Source organism: Pinus tabuliformis, chromosome 2_2, assembly GCF_031772625.1.
Source record: "Pinus tabuliformis cultivar Carrire ecotype Pingquan chromosome 2_2, CPIR1, whole genome shotgun sequence".
In the NCBI taxonomy this organism is placed as follows: domain Eukaryota; kingdom Viridiplantae; phylum Streptophyta; class Pinopsida; order Pinales; family Pinaceae; genus Pinus; species Pinus tabuliformis.
Window position 1 is genome coordinate 831,791,327 of NC_142300.1, and position 22,844 is coordinate 831,814,170.

The following is a 22,844-nucleotide window of genomic DNA, read 5'->3' on the forward strand; positions in this document are numbered from 1 at the left end:
TCACTTCTCGAAGATAAAGTGAACCACTCTCCTATGCTGCCAAGTAAGAGTTGAGGAAAATCCTTAAGACAATGGAAATCAGGTCATCATACCAGATGGGACTCCCACACCAGATGGTGTGAGGTCTAGTTGGGACTTCATTCCGGGGTGATCCCTTGAATGTTGGTGGGTCCATCACCATCAACATTTCTAGAACTAGAAGGAGGGCAGCCAGTTGTACATGGCTGAAATTCCCCTCACTCACTCATCAATCATCTGGTCAAGGTAGTAACTCGTAACCCCTCTCTCACGACCCTGCAGTTGGCTACTCCTCGCCTCCCTGAATTTAACACGAAATTTCATATCAACATCCTCACTCCATCTGTCCCATCACTTGCTAGTTTGTGAAAACAATCGGAATCATCCCAGGTGTACAGTACATTCCACATGCATCTAGGATGCAAAAGGCCACTCCCATAGGAGTGGTTGTATCAGCGGTGGAAGAAGCAGTCATTACTACTCTTAATGGTTTGGAAGAAGCTATTAATGATGGAGAGGAACCTCCAATCTTCTTTCAAGATAGACAAGGCAGTCTTGTGGTCTTGGGATTGAACTCCGGTGTAGGAGACAGAGGAGAAGGTAGTGGAGGAAGTGGAGGTGGAGACGAACCAACAGACTCAGTTCAAACAAAGAGGAAGAAGACGAAGAAGACAAAGAAGACGAAGACATGGCTGACCCAAATCTTCAATGGATGACTCAGGGAACATTGGCTCTCTTGAATGTTTTTCACAAGATGTCGAAGCGAGCAGAGAGAATTAACATCGAGTTTAACCCTGATAGCGTGGTGAATGCAGAAGAGCACTTAGACAACTTGTACCTACAATTGAAGACCCTTGAGGTACATTATGATGATGTAGAATGTAGACTGTTTCCACATACCTTGGACGGTTGGCCGGCTACTTGGTATCACATCCTTCCACTGAACTCCATACAAAACTGGGGTCTTTCAAAATTATGTTCTTGAAAGGTTTGTTGATGAAAAGACCTGAGCCATGATACTCAAAGAACTGGTAAGCCTCAAGATGGAGAGAAAAGAGAAGGTGAAAGATTTTAATCAGAGGTTTATGCGTATCTTGAACAAGTTTTCACCAGACACCAAACCTCATGACTCCATCACTGTCGACTATTACACATCTACACTACCAATAAACATTGCACAGTTCGTCAAGTGGGCTACGAAGCCAACACTGTTAGAAAGTTGTAAAGAGGCTATTATTGTTAAGAAGGACTTGCATGCCATTGGAGTCATCAAGGATGACGAATCAATGAAAGACTCCTAGGATGCGAGAAGAAAGCCCCAAGCAATGGTGAGTAAGGACAGATATAAGGAAGCAACTGATATTGAGACCCTCAGTCACCTTGTCAAGAACTTGACCGCTTAAATTTCTGAACTCAAGCAACGGAAGATGGACACATTCTCGAAGAGTCATCTGCCCAGAAAGAGACAAGCAAGTAGTTCATCAACCGGCTCATCAAGAAATAGTGGTTTTGTCTCCATATCTACGCAGAGGCCTATGTTCCAACTCAATCAATGCATTGATCCTAAGTACTATTCCTTCCATGAAGAATTTCATCCTGAGAAATCTTGTTCAGATTGGAAGCGAGTTGCTACCTCTGTGTGTACTCATACACTCGATTTGGATGGTGATGTACAAGAGCAACCAGAAGACACCGATGATATTGAAGAGGCTGCACCTGATGAAGCACCAAGTTCTGGGAATGTGGTGAATGTATTAGTGCTTGCAAATAGTCTCAAAGACGAACACCCAGAAGCAGCCCCCAAAGAAAAATTATCAATACAATATTAGGAGTAAAGGGGTTCCCCTGACACTTTAGGAGATGCAAGAGAAAGTGAGACAACTGATAAAGAAGGCTGATCCACCAGCTGCCACAAAGCAACAAACACAAAGCAAGTCCAGAAAGATTGCAGAGGATAAGAACACATCCATGAGCAGTAAGTTGTAGAACATTCCACCAGATAGCACGAGCATCTGTTCCACTCCAGACACCTTAGTGAGTTTACCACCTCTGGATTACAACATAGTTGATGACATGAAGAAAACTCAAGTGAACATTAGTTTCCTCAAGTTAGCCAATGTCCAGAGTCAGCAAGACATCCTGCTGCATGCACTATGACAAAGAAAAATAGACAGCGCGACCTCTACCAACAAGCAAGCATGCACACCTCCCTGATCACTATCCATGGTACTCAATACATTCTAGATGGAAGAAGAAAACTCAGGTTTCCCCCCATTCCTATTTTCATTCGAATTTTTTAACTATAATGTCCACAATTGTTTGGTTGATTCTGGCGTGGAAACCGATGTCATACCGCTCTCCATTGCCAATAAGATCAATGCACAATGGAACTAAACATCCGTGAGAATCATCCTACTTGATAGAACATTGGTACTAGCCACTGGTTAACTATGAGATGTGATCATCTGACTCTCCCATGACAGTCGAGTCCACCCGTGCATCAACATAAATGTTGGGGACATACCGAAATCATATGGTCTGTTGCTCAGCAGAGACTAGTCCACCAAGATAGATGGATTCTTTTCTACAGATTGGACTCACCTGTGGCTTCTGCACAAGGTAAAATGCAACCAAATCTGAGTATTATCTGAGAGGTATATGAAACACAATGTCACTCCCCTTAACGATGAGAACCAACCATTGGCCTTTACATAAATCATGTAGCAACTGCTTCCTGGAAAAAACATTGGAGTGTTATCTTACACGACCAACCCCAACCTTATCAGATAAGCAATTAGGACTCCTTCGTCTCCCAACTGATGATAATGAAACTTGTACAATTTGTTTTCCTAGTAGTAGTAGTAGTAGAAACATTGATAGTAGCAGCAGTACCAGCATGCCAAATGGTCCATGCACAGATAATTTGTGGACCATGAGTCTTGATAAATCAGAAATGCATGATGACTCAAGGACCGAGTGCATCTTAGTCCTCCAAAACAAGGAACTATGCACGATTTCAAGTTATTTGAAGTTTTGAGTCACAAACAATGATGTTGAAGCACTCATGCTGAGCACATGAAAGACCAACACTATGAACAAACATAGAAACTTGGGGATCCACCATGATCCAAAGATGGATAATATCGGTACAAGTTATAGACTGCAGTAGCGACCAATCGTTGACTGCTTGATCGAACAGTACCAAGATGGGCTTGGACGAGTAGATGATGACTTGAGTACCCACTACATGTGAACAATCCAACACGAGATTCCAGGTAAAGGAGAAGACAAGCCATTAGAACAAAGAACATGTAACACATACATGTTGTTTGTACTCCTTTCACCGAATAGATTGATTAACATTTCAAGTGTTTGGATTTCTTGGAAAATTTGTCATTGCACTTGGTTTTCCATTTTAAATCCAACATATAAGAAATATGGGAAGATCCACTCACGGATTGAATTCAGAAATTTGAACTCTTCCCAGAGTAAAAACAATTACCCCGTGCCATCATCTGAGCCCATGTTGCACACATACCTGAGACAATAGTGTTCTCTTTACTTGAAGGTTTTCTGGAATGCCACCAGGTTCCAGTAGTGGAGCTCGGTGGACCAACACTGGTCCACGATAAACTTGGCTCACACACCTATCATTTGCAGTCACTCGATGGGAGGATTTATAATCTTCTTGTGAAATTACCAAGTCCTCAAACATTGGTTCAGTAGCTCGGGCCATGCCTGTGCCTTGTACATAGTCCATTTGTTGCTTATTGTTTCATTTAATTTGTTTTTCTTATTATCTTTGCTTTTGATTTGTTTTATTCTTAGTACTATTTTTGTTCACGTGCATTTTATTTGTTTGATATAGTACTATTTTTGTTTCTGAAAATAATTTCTACCAACTAATACATTATGGCTTTTGAATAGAGTCTGTGGCTAAAGTTTGAAGAGACTTGTGACATTGCAGCACTCAGCCAGTCTTCTATCCACTTTCTTCATGCTTGGTTGTAACCTTCATTCAATGAAATCCCTACAGAAAATACAAATCGTCTGAAAGGGAAACTTTGGTCCAACCGTGAACTTGTGTCCACACTGGGAAGCCACATGCCTATACTCAGGCTTCTGCTCTATGTGTTGAAGCTAATCCAATTAGTAGAAACAGAGAAGAGGAAAAATATAAATGAGAAAACTTATGTCAGAGCTCTTACATGCTTCTTTGAAGGAAACGCTCTGAATAAGTCGAGATCCCTCTTCCACCCCAAAAATAAATAAGTTCCTATGCATAGTTCTCTTAAAAAATACAAAGGAAAAAAAAGAGAAAGGCTTCCTACACAGAGAGGTGAAGCATGCAACTCCACTGAGGTACTGACCTGGCTTTTTGGCAGTGGAGCAATGTGTGTGTTCCTGCGAGACTCCACCGGTGTATTATCTAGGCCTACTTGCAGTGGAGCAACACCAAAGATGAAAACTCATACTCTGAAAATCTTTAACTTGTGAGCTAACCTACCCTTCACGGATTTGAAACTCTGAGGTTTAAGCTGAACTTTTGATTGTGTTTGACTGAGTTGGCAAAGGGTGAACCATGTATTTCCAATGGGCAAGTGGGGAAGCTAAAGTAACCTGCACAACAACTCAATACTTCCAGAAAGACCAAGGCCCTGTGATAGCAATGAACCAAAACATAGAAGCTGGAGTTCTACTAGTGTGTCGCCAAGTGTTGTAGCGGCTACAACCACCCTACAAAATTTTGGCATGCACAAATTTTGGAGCCTCCCATGGAGAGTTTCACTTGATGACTGCACACACTCGGGTTCACTCCATGAGCTCGTGTGAGACTTTACATTCACCTTGCCTATTTATTGTACTCAAGTCTCTACATGTTGATGTCTAAGTAATGCTTGCGATCATGTTCTAGTTATGCTCAAAGTCTTTGCTTCGTATGTGTTTTTTGCGTTAACCATGAAGGCATTTGTCACACTCACACACAGAGTCATATTCATTATCACACAAGCATCATCTCAGTCATGAACGATCAATCACAAGTGTCACTCTTGTCGATTACACCTTCGGTCAGTCATGTTGAACATATGTGTTGGGATGGTTTGGTCGTTTCGTAGGCAAGTCATATGAGTGTGTGTCCATATGATCACTTATGCATCTTTCGACTGTTCACACACTTAGTCAATTTTGTTGAAGTTCTGATGACCAGAATCCTCATTAACAGCTGGACCATCACCCCATTGTTGACTCGATCGATTGTCAACCAGAGCATCGCAGAAACACCAAGTTAGTTCTGTCAAGCTACTTTGCTCACAAGCAGCTAAAGTAGCACTCATGTTGGCCATTCGGACAACCGAATGACTCTTCATATCAGAAATTGTGCAGTGCTCATGAGTAGGTCTCCTGCTACCCATCAGTTAGCATAGCTTAGAAATTGTGCAGAGATGATCAATAGGCTGACCTCCATCCTTAGTGCATATTTTCTAGCCAACATTAGACTGCCTGTTCCATCCAGGAATTTTGCAGTTTCTACTGCCAGTGACTAAGTAGCCAACTGGTAGTTCCCTCTGGGAATTGCGTAGTTCTGGCTGCCGGTGACCCCAGTAGACAATTTCTAGTTTTCTCTGGGAATTGTGCAGTTCTGAATTCCAGTGACCCCAGCAGCCAACTAGTAGCTTCCTCTGGTAATTGCGTAGTTCTGGCTACCAGTCTCCCGAGCAGTTGCCAGAAAAATTGCGCAATCCTTTCCTACTGACCCCTCATGCAACCCAGCTCGTTCCTCTGGAAATTTGCACAAATTTGGCTTTGTAGCTACTGCTAACCATTGATTTCAGAAAATGCGCAAAGTATGCCTCCCTTGGCTTCTAAAAGCCTAGACTGTCCCTCCTGAAATTTGTTCAATGTTGCCTCCCATCCGAGCTAGACCTTGCAGTTAGTCACTGTCAACTGAGATTGTTCATCTCCACCCTTCTGTGAATCTTGCGTAATTTTCATTAGATGTTTCCCGAAGCCATCATCATATCACATCAAAGCCTTGTTGCCTCTCCCAGCCACCCACATCTGAATGATCATGTGTCATGGTAGACTAGGAGGTTTCGGATTTGATGTCATCTCATCATGAGTGATTGTAGGTATAGGTACACCAACAAACATGTCATGATGACAAATGGGATGAACGAAGCGAGCCCATGCAGATAAAAAGGTTTACTAATGGACGAAAAAATGAAGCATGTGAAGTGGACGAACGAACAAAGCATGCAAAGTGGACAAATGCGACGAACATGCACCTTCACGAAAAAGTGAACATGTTAAGCCTTCTAACATGAAAGCAAGGGACAACATGCTAGAGCTTCATCAAGAAAACCAAGGACCATTGAAGACTCCGTGCACTTTTCCAAGCAGAGGTGAAGCTTTGATACAACCATGAAGACATCCATCACTTAGCAGCACTGTAGCTCAACATGCACTCCAACAATAGCACAAATGTACCAGCATTGTATTTTCAAGTCATGTTGAGTCAAGTCATGAGTTATGTTGCCCACATCTCCACTATGGGCTTGTTGTCAATCAATGTGATGTGATGTGGAAGTCCAAGAGACCACTTGTTGAACATAGAGTCATGTAAGTCATAAAGTCATGGAAGTCAAATAGTCATGAGGGTAGTCGAACAACCACAAGGGTCAGTTTCAACCTTGGCTATAAATACCCCCCTCATTTCTACATGAAAATAAGTTTCACCTCAGCACCTACAACATAGTTAGGAGAATCTGTAATATTTTCTCTGAGGAGTAAGTAGTGGCTCCAACACCTTGCTGATGGGGTTAGTGATGTAAGGTGTAACGATGTGTCTTGGAACTTTCGCTTAATTCCGAAGCCTGTCAAAGGCCAACACATTTTCACACATGTATTGTATTTGTTGTAAGACTGATCTTTAACACTTGTAATGCATGATTCTTTAACCATGTGTTCTACAACTAAACTGATTCATTTATTTTAATGCATAATGTATTAATTGAAATGTGTTGTATATGTTGTTAATGCTATCCCATCCATGTCGACTACTCTACTGAACATCAGACAGACCTTTCACATGAACCTTGTTGTAACAACCGTTGCATTCATCTCATACTGATCCATGAGTGTTGTATGTGTTATCTTACCTTGTATGTTTTGATTTCCTCATCTCAGTGGACTGCTCCGTCGAAAGTTGTGTATGTCCTTTATGTTGTGTGTTCCTAGCCGAGTTGGGACCGACCACTTTCAACTTGGAACTCCCCTTCACCTTGACCACCTCACAGCGAAAGAACCATTGACACAAGTAGACTTACGCTCACCAAGCACATGAACCTCGCTTCTTGAAGATAAATAAAACCATTCTCCGGTGATGAAAAACAAGAGTTGATGCAATTCCTTAAGACAATGGAAACCTGGCCATCATATCAGATGGGACTCCGACATGAAACGGTGTGAGGTCAAGTTGGGACTTCATATGGGGTGATCCCTTAAATGTTGGCAAGTCCAGCACCATCAACACGACAATAAGAAATTAGGCGATGGCCAACCAACCAAGCACACTTAGCTTTAAATGAAGAACTAACAGATCACCGCACCACCGTAATAGCTCCCACCATGCTCACCACCAGTTAGCCAATCTTCAAGCGATGTCGGCCTGCAGGCAAGGGATCTCAACCTTGAAGCAATGCTAGGCCTTGTGCCACGAAAACCGTGAAGTAAATACACCAACCACCACATTATTAAGAGAGCCACATTATCAACAAAAGGTCCTCGAGAGAGAAACTCAAATGTAGATGCTTGTGGGTGGTTGGAAAACTTGGCGCCCTTTAACTATGGAAAGCCGCGCCATTATGGAAACTAAAAATGTGAAAGGGAAGGACTGGATCAACGTGACTATGGCGATGGATCCCGTGTTGATGGCCCTTAAAAAACGCATCAGTCTAATTTCACATAGATCTGCCTCCCAGTCACATATATCATCCTCTCAGCCTCCACTATAACTCCTCGACTTAGGGTTACAGGCAGTCCTGAGCCCTGTAACTCTGATACCATGTTAACAACATAAAAATAAAATTTATTGAATTGAACCTGGGTAGCTAACAAGTGTGGAACACCACTTGGAGATTGCCTTTATAGAACATGCTCTGACATTACATTCATTACATGGGAAATATATAATTCACACACAATTATGGAAGTTGAAACAACACCCTATAAATTAGGAACAAAATCCTAATCTAAGGTTCGATTGAACCGACACTCCATTAATACATTTCATCATTAATCTCAACATCTCGAGTGTGCCGTCTGTTTAGTACCAAGTTTGCCAAGGATGATAAAACTTCATTTTTCATGTGTTGAGCATGATCCACTATGATAAATTCAGGATGAAACTGAGATCCATAATCGATCATAATGTTCTTGAATTTATGATGCAGTCTTGGCATGATAATGTCAGGCCAAATCCTAAAACTACAAATGGGCTTGAGAACCTTCCAAACTGCCATGGTTATTGTAGTCCTTCTGGTAGCGAGCAAGTTGTTGTGTCATGGATTTTGATGTGGGGGGGAGTTGGACTAAGGAGAGGCTACGAAAGAAGAGGCAGGACTAAGGAAATTGGGGTAGATGGTGATCTAGAGGGGTGAGAGGTTTCAAGATTGGAGTAGTTAGTAATATCAAGGAAGAGAAGAACCACTAGGCCACATAAAGAGTGGTGTAGGCCTTAACTTTATATAAAAAGAAAATTTATGTAACCCCCAACAGCTAAAATAGAACCTCTACAGCCAATATCTTCTATTTTATAGCACTAAGAGCCATATATATCTATATATTCTCAAGCCTCTCTCTCTCTCTCTCTCTCTCTCTCTCTCTCTCTCTCTCTCTCTCTCTCTCTATATATATATATATATATATATATATATATATATATATATATATATATATATATATATAGATATATGCAAGGATGAAAACAATATAATTGTAGAAGGACTAGTTTAAATTAATTCAATCCATTCTCACTTGCTACACTCTCTGCTCTTCTATTAATTTAAACTTTAAACATATACATATGTTTGGCATCTTTCCAAATCCTTGAAAACAAGATTGGATGAGCGCAAACTTGGCATAATTAAACTAATTACAACACATAGATAAATTTAATGAATTACATGGAAACCAAAAACAAAATCTATCTTAACAATCCACTCATGGAGGAAGCAACTCCTCTGGTAAAATATTTTGACCTCTCGATCAACTTTGCTTTACAGATTCCCCTCCATCATACTCCCACATAACAAAAAAAATCAAGTGACCCTGCTTATGTGGCATTTTCTATACTAATGTTGCAGTCATGCAAGTTGCATGAACTACTAGATGGTCCTTCCACTTGACAAAATACTCGTACTATTCCTTTCCCGTGGTCTTCCTATTTAGTATTTTGTCTAAAATCCTCTCTAGCTGCAAAGGCTTTGTTGTTGGTATTTTTTTCTTCCATTGGTTTTGTTAGTGTCCACTGTCATCTACCATTTGTACCTCTTCTCATGGATGATACGTATATAAGTTTTCCACATTGAAGATGAGAAAGATGGAAATACCTAACAACAACTCTATCTCATAAGCATTGGTTAGAAATTTATGAAGGATTTTACAAGGACTAATTTTCTTTAATTTCAATTTATTGTATTCTCCTTTAGGAAATATTTCTTCGCTCAAATCTGCAAATAGTAAGTCTCCCACTTCAAGGGTCTATTATTTCCTCTTAAGATTTTCTATGGACTTATATTTGGGGTTTCCTTCTTGTAGTCTTTGTTTGCTCTCTCATGGATCTCCTGCATAGTTGAAACAAAGACTTCTCTTGTTGCACTCCTTTTTTCTACTCTTCTCAAGTCATACACTCCTCTTGGATGCATCCCATACATAGTCTGAAAAGGAATCCGGCTAGTGATTATGTTTGGAGAATCATTCTAGGAAAATTTATCCTTGGAAAGCACATGATTTCACTACTTGGGATGGTCTCCAAACGGGCTCTGCAGGATATTCCTCGAACTCCTATTAACTACCTTGATCTATTCATCAGTCTCACGATGATAGACTTAACTAAATCTCAATTATGTCCCTAATTTCTTCCACAAAATCCTCTAGAAATGCGCCAAGAATCTGGTAACCCTATCTAACATGCTCTTGTGCACTCCATGTAAGCTCACTACATGTTTGAAAAACACATTAGTAACATCGGTAGCATCACTGGTTTCAAAAAAGTAATGGAATGGGCCATTTTTGAAAATCAATATGCTACAACAAATATTGCATCATTACCTTTGTGAGTTTTTGGGAAACCCAATACGAAGTCCATGCTTATCAAATCCCATGGTCTATCTGGAATTGGTAATGATGTATACACCGTGTATTTTGGCTCCTCCCTTTAGCATGCTAGTATATTCTACAACTATTCACAAAATTCTACACATGAGTCCTCATCCTTGGCCAAAAGTAGAAATGTTTCAACCACTCATATGTTTTATCATGGTCAAAGTTCATTGCAAGACCTACATTATGCATCTTTTTAATTAAATTCTCCCTCATCGAACACTTTGGAACAAAAAGTTAATTAGTTTTTAATGATAATCTTTCTTGAAGCATATAATCAAGCCATAGACTCTTATCTTAGCTTGTTTGGTTTTTACAAGATTTATAGGATTCCTTAATCTACATCTTCTTGATACCACTCCTTCATGAAGTTGAACCCCATGATATGGACTTGAATTTCCTACATAGTTGAATTTCTCTTGCTTAAACCATCATCAATTCTTTTTTCTTGGCCATTAATATTTTTCAGAACAAAAGTGAAATTTTGGAGATATTCAATCCACTTGACATGTTTTTTGGCTTAATTTGGGTTGTTGCATAATGTACGGTAGATCATGATTATATGTATACAAAATGAATTCTTTAGAAATTAAATAATGCCTCCATTTCTTTAGAGCTTGAACCACAATGTAGAACTCCTTGTCATAAGAATTATACTTTCACCTTGGATCATTTAACTTCTCATTGAAATAGGCTATTGGTTTATCCTCTTGACTTAACAAAATGACAATCATTTCTCCAATGACATCACACGTCACTTGGAAAGGATTGTTGAAATCTAGGAATACCAACACACGTTGTTTTGTGATCTTTCTCTTTAATAACTGAAATCCATTTTCTATTTCAACAATCCATTGGAATGGCTATTTATCCTTTTCTGTGGTCTCCACATTTGTAGCACTCATCCTACTAGAATTCCTCACAAATTTGCTATAAAAACTAGCCAAATCATGAAACCTTCTAACTTAAAAAACACTTTTAGGATAGGGTCAATCAACAAGAGCTCTCACCTTCTCAGGATCCATTTTCAAACTGTCCTTGGATATTAAAATTCCCAAGTATACAAGTCTTGTTTTAAAAAATGAACATTTCTTTAAATTTATGAGAAATTTCTCTTCTTGCAACTTCTCTAATACACACCTCAAATGTATCAAGTTCTCTTCTTTGGACTAGCTATAAACCAAACTATCATCTAGATATACAGTCACAAATTTTCCTATAAATTCATTTAACACCTCATTCATCAATATCATAAAGGTTCTAGATGCATTGGAAAACCCAAATTCCATGACTAACCATTCATACAATCCATTATTAGTTCTAAAAGTTATCTTCCACTCATCACCCTCTCTAATCCTGATCTGATGATACCCACTCTTCAGGTCAAACTTAGAGAAACAACTATAAACACTCAAATAGTCCAACAAATAATATATGTGTGATAAAGGAAATTGATACATGATTGTGATCTTGTTCCATGTTTTGCAGTCTATACACATGCACCAACCATCATCTTTCTTAGGACTCAACACCATTAGAACTGCACATGGAGTAAGGCCCTCTTTGATCAGTCCTTTATCTATCAACTTTTGTACTTTCATTTTGGTTTTTTCACTCTTCTAAGGGGTCATTCGATATGCAGCTTTATGTGGTAGACTTTATCCTAGCATCAAGTCAATATGGTGAATTATGCTCCTCAAAAGAGGAAACTCATTAAGAAGGTCATCCACTACAATATCAATCTACTTGTTGAACATTTATTGAATCTCAAAAGGAAAATCAATCACTATAGTGGAAGTAAGAATAGCCCTACCAAAGAAACATTCGACTCATTATTTTCCCTTTGCTAAAAAAAATATTTCCCACTAAACAACAATGCCTTGGAATTGTTTCTTTTTGAAGTCCCTTCTTCCAGCAAATGAAAGAAAGTATGGTTGATACCATCCTTCTAGAATTTATAATTTTTCTTCTCTCCATCATCCACTACATTTCTAACAAATTATCATGGTCTACACAATAGAATGTGGCACACATCCATGGACATGATACCACAGAGGACTTTATCCTTATAGTTTCCTATATGCAACTCTACTTCACATTGTTCATTCACCAACAGTTGATGACCCTTTTGAATCCATGACACCTTATAAGTTGTTGGATGCTTCATCCTCTTGAAATTCAACTTCTCTAGCACTTTTGTAGACACCGAGTTGTATGTGTTGCCACTATCAATCACCATCTTATCATTCTCCTTGGAATTTGAAAATATTTCTAAACAAATCCATTCTCTCAGATCGTTCAACAACTTCATTGTTTGATTTCAACAACACTTTATTAAGAAATAAAGACTCTCCTGTCTCTGGTACATTTTATGCCTCTTGTACCATTGGTTCCCCTTCTTCTACTAGGGAAATAATAACACTTCTCTTTCTTGCATCTCTATTTTCTACGCATTCATATGCCATATGTCCAAGCTTGCCACAGCTGTAGCAACAAATCTCCCTTCCTATACGTCTTCCTCATCCTCTAGAAAAGGATCTTCAGACTATGAAGTCTCCCTCTTATTGTCATTATGGAATTGAGCTACTATCTCCTTATTTTTATATTGTAGATCTTCCTCTAGTTGATTGTTGTCCTCTTCCTTTAGTAGTATTTTTTCCTTAGCGAGACTGCTTCCTTGCAAGCTCCTCCTTATTGTTCAAATCTAACTAGTATGCTTCTTACACTATTCTAGGTGATAACAAATTGATTTCATCTTGGATGTCCAACCTGAGACAGTTAATCTATCTAGTTATCTTCTCTATGGGCTCCTCTACATATCCAACCCTCATATTCAACTTATAAAACTTTTAACTTTACTCCATCATAATCATCAATCTTTTCCTGAGATTTTGCATGTGCCTGAATAAAGTGAGTTTATAGTACTTTGGAAAGAATTTTCTTTTGAGCTTCGCGACCATTTTTTCCCAACTCTTAATCTTTTGTTTATTTTTCCTTCTTTTCTTAACCTTTACTCCATCCCACCATAAAGTTGCATGTCTCTTCGATTTGGTGACAAAAAATTAACTTTCTTCTTCTAATCCATCTCCTTGTATTCAAGAAACATATCCATTTCAGTGATCGAGTATATGAGCTCGTTTGGATTCATGCTACCAGTGTAAGAAGATAGATTTTTCTTCACCTTTTCGATAGATCCTAGAATTTCCTTCAATATTTTGGCTTCTACATGATCTTCCAGTGGTTTCTTCCTCTAGAGATTCTTCTTCCTCCTCACTTAAATATCCAACTTGAGGTTCTCTTTATTTTCTATTTTCCATGACCGCAATTTTTTCTTCCAACCACTGCATAGATCTCATCACTTCAACATTGGTTATCTATGCCTTTCTCCTGTCTAACCTCCTTTTTCATCTCATCCAAACATGTGTGCCATGGTCAATAATTATTTTTGGAGTAGATGCATGATTTGATCTAATACCAAATGATGTAGACCTTAACTTTATATACAAGCCCCAACGCTTAAACTAGAACCACCACAACCAACATATTCTATTATATAGCCACCAAAGCCTCTCTCTCTCTCTCTCTCTCTCTCTCTCTCTCTCTCTCTATATATATATATATATATATATATATATATATATATATATATTCATTCAAAAAGAGAAAAGAGGAGGGGATTACCTTTCTATAAAAACCACAACTCAAACCTTTTATCATAGACACAGAGACCATGCATGTATATATAGCATATATCAATGTGACACCTTATTAGCTGCATCGCTTTAAACTTCCTCCCATTTCCTACAACACGACTGGACCACGAGACCTAGGTCCCTATCTTAGTGCGCAATTCCTCATCCATTGGGACTAGGGTTGGAATTTCAAAACATATCTACCTGTCAAATTTGCCGGTTTTCAAATCTTCCCACAAATTTTCACAATTTCAACAAACAATCGTGACAGTTTTACAAAAGAATAGAATATATTTGACGGAAAATCACCCCATGACGGACAATTTGACCGTCAAATTCCATCCTTGATTGGGACACATTAAGTCGACCTATCCAAAAGTACACAATAATTTTATCTTTCAGGAGACAGACTCCAAGACATAAATATTCACGTTAAATGGCATCTCCTACTTCTGTTAAAGACTGTCCCTGGTGCATTTTAAAAGTACAGATACCTTGTCCTTCGCAGGGGAGTCAATATTTCCTATGCGGACCTCTCGTTAGTATGCACCAATAAAGAAACTCTCTGTCACAATAGTTCTTTATGCATTGGTTGGATTCCATGTTAGCCCAAGTTCTCATCACCCCGATGCTTCACTTACGTGCTCCTCCTTTGCTCTTCTAGAGGAAGACCCTTCAGGACATATTACTCAGGAAACTGTTTTTTTGGAGAATAGTTGTTGACAAAAAGTTGATTCCATCTCCCCGACCTCTATCAACAAACAAACTCCCATAAGAATAATAAAAAAAGAAGCGAAGTGTTGCCTCTTCCACTTGTACACTCTGACTTAGCTCTGGTTATTTAGTTCTTAATGGAGGATTATGCAAAGGCCATTAAGTTGGTGTGGGCAACTGTGGCTCTGATTATAGGAATTGAAATAAAACCGGGGTAACAAAAACCATTGCAACACTTGCAACACTTACACTTTCTATATATATATATATATAGATATATATATATATATATATATATATATATATATATATATATATATATATATATATATATATATATGTATGTATGTATATGTATGTATATGTATATGCATATGCATATGCATATGCATATATTCAAGGATGAAAATAGTATAACTGCAAAACCATTGGTTTAAATTATTTCAATGCACTCTTGCACCCCAAACTCTCTTCTTTTTATTGATTAAAACTTTAAATATATACATATGTTTAGCATCATTCCAAATCCTTAAAAACAAGATCGGATGAGCCCAAACTTAGCATAATTAAACTAATTACATCTATTATCTAAATCTAATGAATTACATGGCAATAATGAATTCCATGGCAACAAAAAGTAAGCTCGATCTTAATAATCAACTCATTGAGGAATCAACTCCTTTGACCTTTTAGTCAACTTGGTTTTATAGATGCTCCTCCATTAAAGAACCCTTCCCAAACAAAAAATTAGAATCTAACCATATAATAGTGAAAGATGGCCAAAAAGAATTCCATGGACCTCTAGAAATTCTTGATAATATATAAACATGTGACAATAGTGACAACCAAGAACCCAAGAAGAAATAGAGAGAGTCAAATCAAAGTAGCATGCAAACAATAATTTATATGAGCAAAAATTTAGTAAATAACATCTAGAAACATTTAAAAAAATACCTATATCCAAACACGTGTATGCAAGAGATACCACACCACCTACGTACCCATGTTCATTCTTTGATTCCTTAGAGTCTTGAATCAAATTAACACCACTAAGGGGGAGGTTAGGCAAGGAGGAACTCGACATTTCTTGAGTGCATAAAAGGAAACAACAAGGAGCCATACGAGGCTAAGAACAAGGTGACTAAGTGGAGTCGAGACCAAACTGCTAACTTGTAAACAACAATCGCTAAACTTACCATCCAACTCTATAAATATCCACATACCATCCATAAATTTCTTGTATTTGCCACCCTTATTCATTAATGTGTACATGCTTGGAAATGACAAGGATCAAACATTTTTATTACGAATAATAGGCAAGTGGTGCCCACACCTCCCTCTTCTATTCAGCTAGGTGAAAATTAGATTTTCTTCATCTCATTACTTAAAAATTTAAAAATATTTTTTGTATTAAAATTTATTTTAGTATAAATAAATTTAAATTGATCTTAGTAAATATATAATTGAAAAGTGAATTAATTTTATATAGTATAGATATATTATATAAATATTATAATATCTTTAATATATTTAAAAATATATAAGTTAATTTATCATTTATATGTAAACATATATCAATTTAGTGTTTGATTTGACTATAATTTTAAAATTAAATTATTATTGTTATTATTAATTTTTTTAATATAAATTAATTTTAATTTTAAAATTATAATAAATATGTATAATCAAATACTAAATATAAAATTTCATTCAAATTTTATATTATTGAAAATATCTATATATCTATTTTTATTTTCAAAATTTAAAATTAACATAATTTTATATTATTAAGATAAATGATAGTTTATTATTAATTTTTTTACGCAATAATTATAAGAAATATTATTACATTAAACTTATTAAAAGGAAAAAAATTGATAAAAAATAGATTATCAAAATTATACTGAAAAAACAAATATTATTAAAATAAAAAATAATTCTGGTAACTTTCATAATGAAAATATGTGTTTTTCTAAATAATTTGAATCCGAAAAATAATAAAATTATTAAAATTCAAAATAGAAAAACTTTAGATATAAATATAAGTTTTATTTTCGAAACATTTATCACAAAACTAAAACTCGATAAAATTATTATAATTATCCAAATTTCTCTGAATATTTAAGAAAAATAAAATGATAAAAAACGCTGAAAATTTCCTTACCTTTTTAAATTGTTATAAATCAATTTCATCCCAATCAATAAATGTTAATCACAAGATATCATCACCTTCATAACTTAGATACGAGCGTACATCCTTCATCATGTGTTTCGATTACGCTGGAATTCAGTGCAGGTTATAAATTTTCGTATATATTATCAACATGCATTCTTTCTACAGTGGCCAATATATTGTTTCTGGAGTCCCCTGCTGGTGTTGGATTCTCTTATTCAAACAGGAGCTCTGATTATGAAAATAGTGGTGATAAACGAACAGGTAATTTGTGAAGTTTTTAGTCTTGTAGAAATTTATGTCAGGAATAGAAAAACCCTAAGTAGTAGCATACATTTAAACATATGGCCTTTGTTTCTTTTCCAGCTAAAGACGCGTATGCATTCCTGGTGAACTGGTTCAACAGGTTTACAGAGTATAGATTTCGAGATTTCTATATAGCAGGCAAAAGTTATGCTGGTAATGATACATAATATAATGTTCTTTTATCCAATGTTTTCCACTAAGCTTTGCAAGATTATAAAGACATTATGGAAATTTTCAAAATGGCCATATCTTTAGAGATCTATTTTATTTTCTTATATGAGGATGGTATATTGCTGGTCTTTATGTGAGGATGGTATATTGCTGGTCTTTATGTGAGGATGGTATATTGCTGGTCTTTATGTGAGGATTGCATATTAAACAAAGTTGTCTGAAAACTGTGATAGTCATTCTTTTTATCAAACATATCTCTCTTGAAATCTTCTGAAAGCTGTGACATTCTGAATAGATGCAACTGTCATACTCATTCTCTTTATTAAACACAACTCTCTTGAAATCTTCTGAAAGCTGTGATATTCTGAGTAGATGAAAGACTTGTTAGATGTATAAAGAAATATTAACGCCGAGATGATATTCTGAGTAGATGATATTTTCGTGAGAGTGTTAACGCCGAGTATCGGAGCATGACTGTAGGACATTACATTCCAGAGTTGGCTGCAACAATTTTACACCACCAAAGGTTGTCGCAGGCATCTTTCATTAATTTCAAAGGAGTAATGGTGAGTTCAAAACAGAGTTTTTCAGATACAATTTCATTTGTTTCAGATACAGAATACACGAGGCAAAAATATTGAGTGGTAGGACAAATCAGTTGAAATTTTCCATTACATCAAAAACAAATTAATAAACTTCCAAATCTAATTAGTTGACTAGAAGATTAGTAATATGTTTCAAGGGTGGCAATTAGCTCACGTAATTGATTACCAATGAATAATAAAGATTTTAATATCATATTAAGGTTTTAGGTTACACCACATTATTATGTAGGTGAGGTGAGTAATAAACTTCCAATTCTTGAGGTTAGTAATATGTTTCAAGGGTGGCCATTAGTTCAGGTACTTGATTAGCAAGGAATAGTAAAGATTTTAATATCATATTGAGGTTTTTGGTTACACTATATTATTGAGGTTTACATTATTGAGGTTTTCCATTAGGCCACATTTTTAGTTATTAGTAAACTTCCAAATACTTACAAATGGACCATTAACCACCTTAAATGATACCCAAGACAAATAATATGATAATTACTCTAACAATAAAGAACCGCGTTTCCAACCACAACAATAAAATTAAAATTTACAACTATGTTAAAATCCATCGTGCAAGTCCAGAAATTTTGAAACTAGAGTATACAAACAATTTCAAGTTTACTCATTGAACTTATGCAGGTGGGGAACGGCCTAATGAACTGCGAGACAGATATTCTTGGACAAATTACGTACCCGTGGACACATGCTTTAATATCGGATGAAACTTATGAAGCTCTAATCGAATCAAATATAGGGACATGTAGCTCTGGTCTCGATCTCGTACTCCCAGACACGGGAAATATCGATCCGTATGACATCTTTGCTCCCCTATGTCCAACTAAGTCATCCGGCCAAGCCAAGGTGTGTAAATTAGAAATTTACAGTAAGTTGAAACTTGAATGTCATTACAGTAATACACTTATATAAGCTTTAAACAGTTTTTTTATATTATGCAGGAAATTAAATCTAAATGAAAAAGATAATAATAAGTCTTCAAAATCACTCTAGATAAATTTATATGTGAGTTAAGATAAGCTTCTATAGCCTCAAAATTTCATTGAACATATTTGTGTGAAAAGCAGGAAGAAGCTGAAATTCCTGGATATGATCCTTGCATTGATTACTACGTAGACTCGTATCTTAATAGACCCGATGTTCAGAAAGCCATACATGCAAAGGAAACAGTCTGGGTGCAATGCAAGTGAGACTCCTTAAAGCAAATTAATAATAATAATTTATTTTTAAGTTCAAAGCAAAACACCCACCAAATTTGTTTTACCTTTCCACTCATAAATTCATTTTGATTTCTTGCCATGTGTTACCTTAAGTGATATCGTTCATGGTTTTTGGAACGACACTCCCCCAAGTATGTTAGAAATCTATAGCCGCCATCTTATTGCAACAGGCCTGCGAATACTTATCTATAGGTATGAATTCTAATGACTTCTTCCCTGCGGTGCATGACAAGTTTGTTATTTTATCATGAGAACGATCTCTGAATTTTTTGTTTGGTTTTCAGTGGAGACACCTCTGAAAATGATTCTCCATTAATAAACTCAAACTTCCAATAGAAAATCCATGGTACCCCTGGCTTGATGGCGACGAGGTAATTAGGTTGAACTGTCATTAATTTCACATATAAAGTTCTGAGAAGATTGATCTTTATGTGCAGAAATTTTCTAATTCCACGTCAAAATATGTGCAGGTGGGAGGATATACTGTAATTTACAAGGGACTGACATTTGCCACCGTTCGTGGGGCGGGGCATCAAGTTCCAGAATTTCAACCGTCCAGGGCCTTAACGTTGTTCAAAAGCTTTTTGGCTGGGAAGCCTTTGCCAACTTAATTTGATTGCGTGAAAATCCTGGTTTTCTCCGATAAACTTTTCCAATTTGGTCTGCATGCATAACCATTCTCGCTCAGTCGAGTTTGCATGCTCAAGAATGGTGCTTCCCCAGTTATCTCCTCCTCAGCAATACTTTTAGATATATTTTAGTGCTGATCGAAAATTTGTGAAATTACTACAAGATCCAAAACTGTTGGAATCTTTGCATCGCATGAATTTATATTTCATTTTGAAATTGTAATATGCTCAGAATTTTAAACAAATGAATAAAATGATGCCTACTTTGAATGATAAGCTTCAATAAACTATTTGCTAAAATGAAAATTAAAAGCAACAAAGTTATATTTTGGTGATTCTCACTTACAGTTATAAACTTTACTAATGTAGGATGCCAACATGGGACATGAACATTTGATGTGAACATGGTACGTCAGTAATTATCAGTTTTAATAACGAATTTAGCAAGTGTCACAGAATTTAGCCAGGAACAAAAGCGATTTGGTTTAAGTGCAAAATTTGAAAAATTATTTGTATGGGAGAGAAGCATATTAGGTTTTTTTATATTCAATGATTTTATAATCTCTTTGGTCACTTGATTATGTACATTACATGGTTCAAATTTGAACACTTTTTTACTAGATTTATAGTGAATCTTTTTGGTCACTTCTTTATTTACATTAAGTGGTTTAAATTTGCAATTTGAATTGGTTCAAATTTGAACACTTTTTTACTAGATTTATAGTGAATCTTTTTGGTCACTTCTTTATTTACATTAAGTGGTTCAAGCGATTTGGTTTAAGTGCAAAATTTGAAAAATTATTTGTATGGGAGAGAAGCATATTAGGTTTTTTTATATTCAATGATTTTATAATCTCTTTGGTCACTTGATTATGTACATTACATGGTTCAAATCTGAACACTTTTTTACTAGATTTATAGTGAATCTTTTTGGTCACTTCTTTATTTACATTAAGTGGTTTAAATTTGCAATTTGAATTGGTTCAAATTTGAACACTTTTTTACTAGATTTATAGTGAATCTTTTTGGTCACTTCTTTATTTACATTAAGTGGTTTAAATTTGCAATTTGAACCATTTTTTACTAGATTTATAGTGAATGTTGAATTTTTATATGTTTATTAATAAAATTTGAATATGAAGTTTTAAAATAAGATGGTTACAGATAAAATAAAGGGTAGTATAAAATTCCACAAATTAGCTTTGAAAATAATGGAAATTCTATCAATGCAATGAAAAAAATCAGGCATAAGTTTTTGAAAATCTTAGTCACAATTCTCACAATTGTCAAACTTCAGGGTTTTGGGTGTCCCATAAGTTTTTGATGGCGTTGAATCATTTCCACCATACAAAAAAAAACAATTAAAATACTCTAACATTTGACTTTTTTTTTTAATTACCCTAGTCCCACCACCATATAAATAATAAAATTATAGCTTATGTGTTTATTAATTTAAATTTATTAAGGTTTTATATATTATCAGTTTTTATATTTAAATTTGATTTAAAGTGATAGGCATATTGCATTGTGATAAATTGAATGGAATTTACTTATTATTTTTATCATTTTTCTATTTTTTATAAATTTTTATAATATGTTTTATAATTATTATTTTTTATCTAATAATTATAACATTATTTTTATATTAAGTTAAGACGTAAATGTTTACACTTATTAGGGATAATAATTTAACATCTAAATGTTTACACTCATTTAGGGACAATACAAGGGAGATGTAGAGTGTTTCTAGCACATTGAAATATTTTATTTATGGAAATATTTTTAAATATTCATCATTATTACTTAACCTTATATTGAAATATTTTGTTTATAATATACATTAAATCTTTTTATTATTTTTAATATTATTTAAATGTTTCATATCAGTTGTAAGCAGAACTTCAGCGAAAATCACATGAGGAAAGACCTATGTCGACTCTTTTCTAACCAACCAGTGTAGTTCATTGTCAGGACAAGTTGAAGAAACAGATCGAGCTAAGCATGTTAAATAGTCTCATCAGAGATTCCAATGGCTAAATCGACCAACGGCTAATTTTAACCTACCGAGGTCAAATTACAGTTCATTAATTTAATTTTATTATTATTTTTAATATTAATACATAAAATATTTATTTAATGGTTAGTTTTAAAAAATTAATTAATTAATTTATTAATATATGTATATATATATAGATATTAAAGTACTAATAATAGGTTATTAATAAAAGTTAGGATTCAAAATAAATAAAATACTATTAGGGTTAATTTAAGAAGGTAATTCACTTATTTATTTATTCACTAATTTTCGTTTATATATATATATATATATATATATATATATATATATTCCAATTAAAATATATAGTTAAGGTTAAAATTATCAATAAATAAAATAATATAAATGGTTAGTTAGAAAAGGTAATATTTAATTTAATTAAATTATTTGTTATTATATATAAGTATTTTTTTGTTTAATTAAGTCATTTATTAATTAATATTATATTAGTAAAATAGTCTTGATATTAATATATTATTAAAATTGGTAGACAAAATATCATTATTAATTTATTATTATTATTATTATTATTATTATTATTATTATTTATGGAAAAGAGTTAAAATAGGTAAGATAAAATACTTTAAAGGTTAGTTAAAAACTTTAGTTTAATTTATTTATTTAAATTATTTATTAATAATTATATATATAAGTAATAATATTTGGTTATTTAGATAAAAGTTAGGTAAAAGACAGTTATATATATATATATATATATATATATATATATATATATATATATATAATAAAATAAAAATAAAATAAAATAAAAATAATTTAAATAATAACAATAAAACTAATAATAATAATAATAATAATAATGCTTAAAAAAAATAAATACATAAATAAATAAATAAATAAAAATAAAAAT

General features: G+C 34.9%; 1 pseudogene; it reads left to right on the forward strand.

Moving 5' to 3' along the window:
• Positions 1–20,037, forward strand: part of LOC149195554 (serine carboxypeptidase 1-like) — a 35,238-nt pseudogene extending 15,201 nt beyond the window's left edge.
• The last annotated feature ends 2,807 nt before the right edge of the window (positions 20,038–22,844 follow it).